We start from the raw sequence: 9,713 nt of genomic DNA on the forward strand, positions 1-9,713 counted from the left end.
ATGCAGCATGTTAGCAGCGGCTGGAAATAAAACATAAACTGAGATTCTGGTATGTTGGTCTGACATTTCACAGCATGGTGCCTTCCTAGAAACGAGACATGACTTTGGACTGAGGGCCAGGCAAACACCATGGTAAGTTTTTTTGAGGAATCTGTGATGAAGTCCACAGAGCGACAGAAAATTCTTGTTGCCTTCTTACTTTCGTTGTAAACCTGCTACAGTTGTCCATGTCTCTCTTGTGGTATTGCCTGATTTGATTTGTGTGTTTTCGGGCTCTCTACATAGTATGATGACTTTCTGAAACTGAAGGTTTGGAAATTAGGCACAAATGTACACGTTGTCTTCTCTTTCTCCCTCATTTGTCTGTCTGTCTTCTCCTTAATTTCTTGAAAATTGACAGTAATTGAATATATCCCATTTCTTCCAGATTTTCTTGCAGCATTGCTTGTTCCAATTTTAGGAATTCCCCAGACTTGTTATCTTTTTAAATTTCACTGGCATCTCTAAGCTGCCTATGAAAATCAATTATGCCGAGCTGGGATGAAAGCTTCATCCCTCATCCAAAGAACCCTAGGAGAACACTTGCCATTATCTAGATTCCTAGACTAGAAGGCAATTGCTGTCCCCTGACGAAGAGTGATTAGTCACCTATAGTCTGTTGGAAATCTTAGAGCAAATCAAAAGCTTGTTCATAGGCTGCTAGGGAGACATCATGACTGGACGGTGAGGTGTCAGTGCTGAATTAATTGCTTGTGAATTATGTAAAGTGTAAAGCCTGGGAATATTATCTCTGACATAAACAGACTGTGCTCACAAAACAAAGTATTTGGAAGTAGAGAGATTTGCTACATAACTCGTGTTACCGTGGTGAGATGGAAAGCGAAATAAAGATTATAATTGCACTCCAAATTGTCCAGTTGGAAGAACAATTCTAAGACCTAAATATGTAATCCAGTGGCAGTTTTATGTACTCTCTTGGCTGTAGTTTGAAAACTAGCAAATAATAATCAGTCATTAATAATCTCTGGTATAACTTGATAGCAGACAATAAGCCAGATGCCCCTTGCCTTGCTCATTGCTTCTCATGGAATTAGCAACATTTGCATCCTGATGTTCAGCTTGATTGTTATTCAGCTTGCAAAAAAAATTTCCAAAGATTTTGAACTGATATGGATTAGGGCTCCTTCATCTGTTTAATTACTTCACCTCACTTGCTATGGAGCTCAACGAATCTAAAAAACAAACAAGAAAAAAACAATGAACGTGGGCTTTTGAAACATCAGGTATGGACAAGTGTGCAATTATTTTCTGAAAAAAATCCTGCAGCTTCCTTTTAGAAGAGTATGTCATTAAACACAGATATTCAGTTGCCAGGACTTCTGCCTAGAGTGAGCTCCCTATTTTCTTTTATATTCAGACAGTTTGGAGGTGTGTAGGCAATGAGGTCTCTGTAGAATAAATAGAGGTTGAGGGCATAATGCTACAGCTTAGGTAGACCGAACTGACAGCAGCTTATGTTTAACTGTCTGTTGCTTACAATGCAGAAAATAGGCAGCGGTATTTCAGATGGCCTCACAAATAAAAGTAACATTACAGGAAAATGATAAATATCTATAGTGGAAAGGAGCAAAGTGTACATAGGTCAGCAGCACAGTGATGAAAACTGGCACCGACCCAAGAGTCATGCCAGTCTGAAGGACAAGAATGTCTTGGGAGCCGACCAGAGCAAGGATAGATAAGCTATTGTCTTTGTTCCTCAGCTGATCAGCCAGCTGGCAAAAGTGCTTAGCCCCCTGTTCCCCAGCTGCCAGCTCTCCATGGACTGAGTGGTGCTGCTCCTCAGGAAGGACCTGGCAAACAAGGCACATACGGCCCGGGGGCAGGTCAAGAACTAGAGCACTGTGATGGAGTATACACTCAAGAAAGAAGACGGCTTCAAGGACACTTTAATCCTGCACACGCACAAAAAAAAAAAAAAAAAAAAAAAAAAGATGAAAAGAAGTGCTTTTCCCAGTGAATGATGAACATGAAGACTGTTTTGTCTGCAAATACAGATAAAGCAACTAAACCTGGTTTCACTCTTACACAGTCACAGTAGTCACAGACTATATTTGTATTCTAAATATATTATTTCCACACTTTCCTTTAAAGAATGCTGATTGAAAAAAGCCACTAATACAATTAGCAAAATACATTTTGCTGATGTAGATACATCAAGTCTGAAGGTCTTTAAAGCAGAAAGAATAGCAGACAGAACATTTGGATAGAGAGAATACGCCAATATGGAAACAGATAGGACATTATTTTCTTCTCCTTTTTTTTTTTAAATGGTTGAGAGCAGTGCCACACCTATAAAACCCTTATCCAAATACCACCAGAAGTGTGGAGCAGTTAGGATAAGATGACACAGTATTGCAGAGGGAGCTACTAGCTTTCCCAATAATGAGAGCTGGGAATCTCCATTATTGTTCTTTACCCTGCTTGAAATTTAAGCAAACCTTATCCATGCCAGGTGTCTGCCTTAGGCTGAAACCCTCTAAAACTTGTCAGCAAGATCTGTTCAGCCATTTCTCAGTAATAAATTAGAGGGGAAAAAATGACTGTCCCAGGTCAAGGATAAAAGCCTTTTATTTTGACTGGAAAGGTTTGAACTCCCATGCTTGGCAGCAGGATCTTGAAAACTGACACAGGGGTAGCACAGGGGTAGCACAAATCAAACTTTACATATCCATAAAAAACGCTTAAAATTGGTCAGGGGCCTCTTAGACACCTCAGTTCAAACAGTAATTTTAGCAACTGGCAGTTAAAATCAGCTGGTCTTACAAGAAAGACACATATTTACAACTTAAATTCCATCCTCATCTCCACATAAATTAGACTGAAACTATTATTTACTTTGGTCATAGTATGACCTGCTCCATTGCATAAGCTCATAGTCTGTTTAAGGCCCAGAATAGCACTGAGGCCAACACAAAATACAGTAAGTATGGTTAGTTTCATTCAAAATCTTTGTCAGAGAAGCTTGCCCTTTTGCATGGGAATAGAGAAAAGAAAGGGTGTATTCATCTCTTCTGTCAGAGCTGTGAAACTGCAGCAAAGAATGCAGTGAAAAGCAGCTACATTTTCAGCTGGACCTGGGATGAATGAGTGAATGTGAAGTATATTTATGTTTACATGCCTATTAGCTGTATTTTCATGTCTGGTGTAATATTGATCTTTTTCATTCTGTGTCGCACCACAAAAATTAAGAAGCTGGCTGCACGTGACAAAGTTCATGCACATGAATAACCTCTAGAAAGTGAGATGGATGGGATGAGTCACGGTGTCTGAAGTTCTGCACTTGCTTAGATTTGTAAGCAGAATGAGGACTTAGTATTACGTAGTCTAAAGACGGTCACAGAATGCTTTTGTTTCAATTTTTCTACTTTGCTCCATGTATAAGATACAACAAATGCTGCTGCTTTAAAGGGTTGTTACAAATGAAATAATTTTAACTAATTAAAATGAAATATGTTTACCAACATGAATTTCTTTACAGTAGTGTCCAGATTTCACTCTTGTCACTCTAAGTATCTGTGTAATTTGGTATCTGTGTTTCTAAGTCACATCTTACTTTAGTCATACTTCTGTGCGGTACAGGAAAAGTACACTTGTCAACCGAGATAAGCTAAGAACTATAAGGATTTTAGATAAGAATTTCACAAAACATGGTGTTGACTCAACAACATAAACATAATTGGGAGTTCCTAGTGCTTTCCAGTACTTCAGTTTCAGAACTGGTTTAAAATGCATGAGAAGTGTTTGCCTAGGGCAGCTCATGTTTGGTTGGTGCCTACTGCAGAGTCCACCCTTGCCCAGCCAGAGATGCTACCAATTGCTTCTAAAGTAAATCCTCTCATCCCACCCCTGCCTTCAGCTGCTCACAGCCTTGATACGTGGCTGTAGGTGCCATTAGTTAATCACCATCAGGTAGGCCATTGCCCAATCTTCTACGTCGATGAGATATCAAAATGACCCTGACTTTGTGGAAGAGATCAGGTAGAGACACTGTGGATGGAAAGTAAGGGCCTTGCATGGAAGAACTTCGTACCTTCCTAGCACAAGGCTTGGGAGTACTTAAAGACAATGCGGGGATGACTAGTGAATGTTGGAAAAGGTATTGGGGGAATTTGGAGAAATAAGGTCCCCTAACAAACTGAAGTGAATAGCTAGTAAGGGAAGAAGGTTTATGATAATATTTCCCTCAGTATTTCACAAACTATTCTGTACTGCTTCCCTGAAACCAAGGCAACTGCTGTCCTCCCTCCTGGCCCTCAGCCTTCAGACCTGCGATGCTCTACAAGTACTCCTATTTTGCCACAAATCTGCCTGCCAATGACACTGCTGGGGAACCTTGCACTGGTTCCATACTAGAGTATTGAACCATTGTCTTCTTCAGAGTGCTGATAATGAAAGCAAAGGATTTAGCATTCTCATATGCAAAGAGGAAAAAAATAAATCTTTGCAGTGGAGAGAATTCAAAAGGTGTTTCTCTCAGTCTGTTTTCTGCCTAGATGTAGATTTACCAAAAGAAGGCGAGGAAGAGTTCAGCAGATCTTTAGCACTTTCACTACGGCCTGCCCCACATCATGTGTTGCAGTCACAGCCAGAGGATGAGACAGTCCCTCAGTCCCTCTTCCAGCCCCAGCAATATTGTATCCATTCGCCTCCTGATTACCATTTCAAAAGAACAGAATTAATGCTAAAACAAACATAGCCCAGAATCTGGCTAATAGGAAGCCTGTAAACAGGGAACAAGTAAGCTCGATTGCCATGTCCAAGCTCTACACCATTTATTTGCATAGATTACAGATGAATTAGTCTGAGGCAGAATATCCTATTCTCCGAGCAAGACCATCAGATCTCATGAGAGAGGCCTCTGTGGTCATAAGGGCTCTCTCCAGGTGTTTGCCAAAGTCTGGCAAACATCACTGTTTGACGTGACTTCCTCATGGCTGGTTTCTCTTCCTCTTCCAGACAAAAGCATTCATCTGTTACTCCACTTATTTTATTAGTATATATTTTTCTAGTTTTTCCAATATCTATTTGGGGTTATTTAATAACAATTATTGTTATTTAATAACAATTTTGCCTGCAGGCATCCAAGATACATTTTACAACTGACACAGAGACAGTATTTCTGTATTTCTGCAACGACATCTTTCAAGTATAAGTAGAATTGTCCTGTGTGTAGGCTGTGTGTACATTACAAGTTCAAGTCCACATAATACAGTTAAATTTGTGGTCAGGAGACAACAGTATGGTTCCAAATTGACATATTGCCTTGTAGGAAGTAAAGCCCCAGACTAATACTAACATATTAGTATTTAACTAATAACTTAGCTTTTGGTTCATGGGTGCTCTCACACAACTGAAGGAGAATATTTTCATTGGGTGAAAACTGAGGATGCATTTGTAGACCATAAATTCATATATAAGTTTCATGTAACTTTAATTCAGTCCTTTTGTGTATGTGCTTTTTTGTCCAGTGTTTTACTTGGCCACAGCAGTATTTTTCCAACAGACTCCCAGCCTTGCATGCTTACCTTGATCTCTTCTGTTTCCATGTTACTATCACCAAAAGAAGTACTTTGGGATATTTCCCTAGAAAATCACTTTTAAAAAAAAAACATTCAGTCACCTATGTTGCTCCAGGCAATACAATCTGTCTGTTATAGCAATACTGTTTTAAAACATGGATTTTTTCCCCCCTTGACTATTGGGAAATGCTACACAGAGCAGAGGAAGCGTTCTGTCAGTCCTCCACCTGATCAGAGAAGAACATGGAGATAACATGGAGTGCAAATTTGCACGGTCATGGCATCCAAGCAGCTATGCTTCCTCACCCGGATACAGAGAAATCATCCATGTGCTGTACTTCCACTTTTGGAATCATAGAATCATAGAATGGTTTGGGTTGGAAGGGACTTTAAAGATCATCTAGTTCCACCCCCCCACCTCCCACTAGACCAGGTTGCTCAAAGCCTCATCCAGCCTGGCCTTGAACACCTCCAGGGATGGGGCATCCACTTCTCTGGTCAACCTGTTCCAGTGTCTCACCATCCTCACAGTAAAGAATCACTACATGCCCTTGTAAAAAATCCCTCTCCAGCTTTCTTGTAGGTGCCCTTCAAATACTGGAAGGCTGCTGTAACTTGTTCCCGGAGCCTTCTCTTCTCCAGGCTGAACAATCCCAACTCTCTCAGCCTGTCCTCATAGGAGAAGTGCTCTAGCCCTCTCGTCATCTTTGTGGCCCTCCTCTGGACCGGCTACTCACACCACCCCTACATCTATGAATTTCATTTCTAATGCGGCTACAGGGAAGAGTAAACAAAATGCATCCCTCTGCTTCAGCTGCCTCCTGCCACTTTCCCGGCCTAACTGGCTGAACCTGCTGCTGTCCCTTCCTCACCACAGTCTGACAAGAAGAAACATTTGCTGCAGAGAAGAAAAAGCTCAGAAGAATGGAAAGGTGAGCATGAAAGGGAGAAATCATGAAAAAAATAATAAAAAATGACAGGCCTAAACTGAGGTGAGGTGAAGAAGAATGTTCAAGGGAAAAGGAAATGAAAATAGAAAACAAAAGCCAAATAAAAGGAAGATATTAAAGAATAACAAGTGGTATGAAAATAGAAGGGAGATAAGGCAAAATGATGTTGTAGAGGAAGCAGAGGATAGACTAACATGGGAAAGATTAGAAGAGGCAGTCTTGCAGGGAGATACAAAACGACATGAGGGATCAGAAAAAAAGAAAGTTTCAATGTCATCGTACAAGGAAAGCTATTTTATCAGTCCTTTGGTATTCATCATGTAATGATCATTAGGCTATTAAAAGTTCTGAAACCTTTCCAGTGAGCAGCCAGTTTCTTGAACCCAGCTGCTGTCAGAAACCAATGTTCTGACATGTGGATAAACTGACAATTTAGCAGATGACCTCGGTGGATGGGCAGGCTAACAGCAGCAAATGGCAACTGTAAAAAACATAGCTAGTTTTTATTCAGACCAGCCTCCAGCCGTTAGGTTGAGAGGATACAAAAAGCCTGTTCTGTAAGGTTTACATTTTCTCTTCCTCATTCCTGATATGTCCAGTGTAGGAAAAGAAAAAAACACATAGCTTTTACAATTGCTATTTGAAATATGAAGCAAGCACCTTATTTAAAGGCAACCGACCAGATAAGCTAGTTAAAATGGCACAACAATAACCCTTTCCCGATCTCCCAGTGTAGGCAACCGAAGGTAAAATACAATAATGTAATCCCAATTACTGTACCATGATGCCAACAACCCTTGTTCAGTAGGCAATTTTTGCTGACATTCAACTGGTAAAGGGGAGTCAGTTAAAAAGTAGAATTACATGCAAAAGACCAAGTGACACCAAAATTTATCTCACAGTATAAAGATTATCTACCCTGCACTAGGAGGATGGAGTTTATACTTTATTCTATAGCCTTGTGTATGGTTGATTATACTGCACCACAGAGAGACAGAACAGTAAAAACAGGACTGCAATTGACTGAATTTTGCCAAGCTGTTCCACACAGATATCAGCCAACTTGAATGAAATTAATAATAATGAAATTAAGGCAAATTATTAGTTCAAGCAAGATCCACTGCTATATGTTTGGCATGCTGTAATGTAATTAGAACTGATCAAACTATTAATCATGGAAAATTATCAGTCACATTTTGCTCTTGTTTCTGCTAGTGACTCTTCTGTGAATAGATCGTGACTTTTACAGACTTCTGTGTTTTCGATGTTAATTCTAATTGCTCAAAATCAGTACATGAGGAAAAAATTAACCTACAGGCTTCTTTTGTACCTTTGCTAACAAATGTCAAGTATACTGAAGTACTTGTATTCAGTTTACTAAGAATAGTATAGTTGCTCACTTAATTGTCTGATATGATCCATGTTCCCCCACAAAATGAGGAGGAGGAATGAAGTAACGAGAGTAACGAATTTCTATGGCATATAAGAGAAAGAGGGTAGTAGGCAGGCCTAACAAATGGTAGGAAATGCCTAAAATTTCCACCCCATCTATAACGGAAAAACAATTTATCTAATGTTATGAGAAGTCTGCAATTAGAACAAGCAAGTATTCCACCCTCTGCCATATAATGGCAGAATGTGCCTGGTAATCAAGTAACATAACTCTCCTGTAAGGTAGGAAAGTACTGCAATCACCATCAGACAGGCGAGGAATGAAGACACAAAGACTACATCTAAGCCTGAGAAATTAGGCTTCTGCTTCCATATTAGACCCGAGCCGCATCTTTACATGTGACAATTCACTTCCATCCCAAGTGGGGCACCTATGTGGGGTATCTTCAGTGCAAATCCCAGCCAAATCCCCAATCTGAATGGACCATAGCTAGGGGGGCAGGCAGACTGTCAGTCTAGATATGGCTAGAAGTTCACCAGAACCCATAGTGATTAAAGTACATGTACCTGAAATAAGGTGTCTCATATTCATCTTCAACCTCACAACTAAAGGCAATGTTTCTTGTTTATGTCACCTCTTGCCAGAGAACCTGTGCCACCCTGCGTCAGCCTCCATCAAAAAAAAAAAAATCTAATATTACTTCTGCTGGAAAGTAAATAGTAATTAGAACTATTGTATTGAATTTAATATAGCATGACAGTTTAAATGAATAAATTTAACCCCAAATTGCTAAATACAATTTTTGTCCAAGAAGTCTAGCTTTTTGGCCTCATTTTGCCAAACAGCTATTCTTTTCACCCACTCCACATTGCATGCGTCAACATTGTGTGACATGGAAGTAACCACGCTTCAAGCCAACTGAGAAAGTCTGGATTATTTTACACAAGCCACTAATTAAAAGCATAACAAAGGAATTAGTATATACAATAAACAATTATAAAATGAGGAGCAACTGGTGATTTTTTGCCAGATCAGTTACGAGATGGTTTAACCACTACTTTGTTTCCCATTGGAGGCAACCCTTAACTCCTAATCAGATCTTCACTTGGGCTCTTAGTTTATGTGCACACGTGCTCTCTAGAGTGTCACGTAACATTTCCCTTTCGGACCTGTCCTCATTGCTCGCTGGCACAAAATAGCTCTGTTAAGGAATTTACATGATAGCTAAACATTACAGCACTAATACAGTACTATTTAGCTGCACAACTCCATCCTCTCATCGCAAGGACCGATGCCTGGGGTTGGGTGTTTCATTTGAAGAGCATGTTAGCAGAGATTTTTTTTTTTCCCAACACTTACATTCTGCACACATGGTACTACATGGTCCTAGGGACGGGAAACTTATTTTATGTTGCATTCTAACAATCTGTCTGTACATTCAACAAGGCCAAGCATGAAGTCCTGCACGTGGGTCAGCAATCCCAAGCAGAAATACAGGCTGGGCAGAGAATGGATTGAGAGCAGCCCTGAGGAGGACTTGAGGGTGTTGGTAGATGAGAACCTCAACATGAGCTGGCAATGTGCACTCGCAGCCCAGAAAGCCAACCGTATTATGGGCTGCATCAAAAGAAGCATGGCCAGCAGGTCGAGGAAGGTGATTCTGCCCCTCTGCTCTGCTCTGGTGAGACCCCACCTGGAGTACTGTGTCCAGCTCTGAGGCCCTCAACACAAGAAGGACATGGACCTGTTGGAGCTGGTCCAGAGGAGGGCCATGAAGATGAGGGCTGGAGC

The sequence above is a fragment of the Rissa tridactyla genome, chromosome 3, assembly GCF_028500815.1.
Source record: "Rissa tridactyla isolate bRisTri1 chromosome 3, bRisTri1.patW.cur.20221130, whole genome shotgun sequence".
NCBI lineage: Eukaryota > Metazoa > Chordata > Aves > Charadriiformes > Laridae > Rissa > Rissa tridactyla.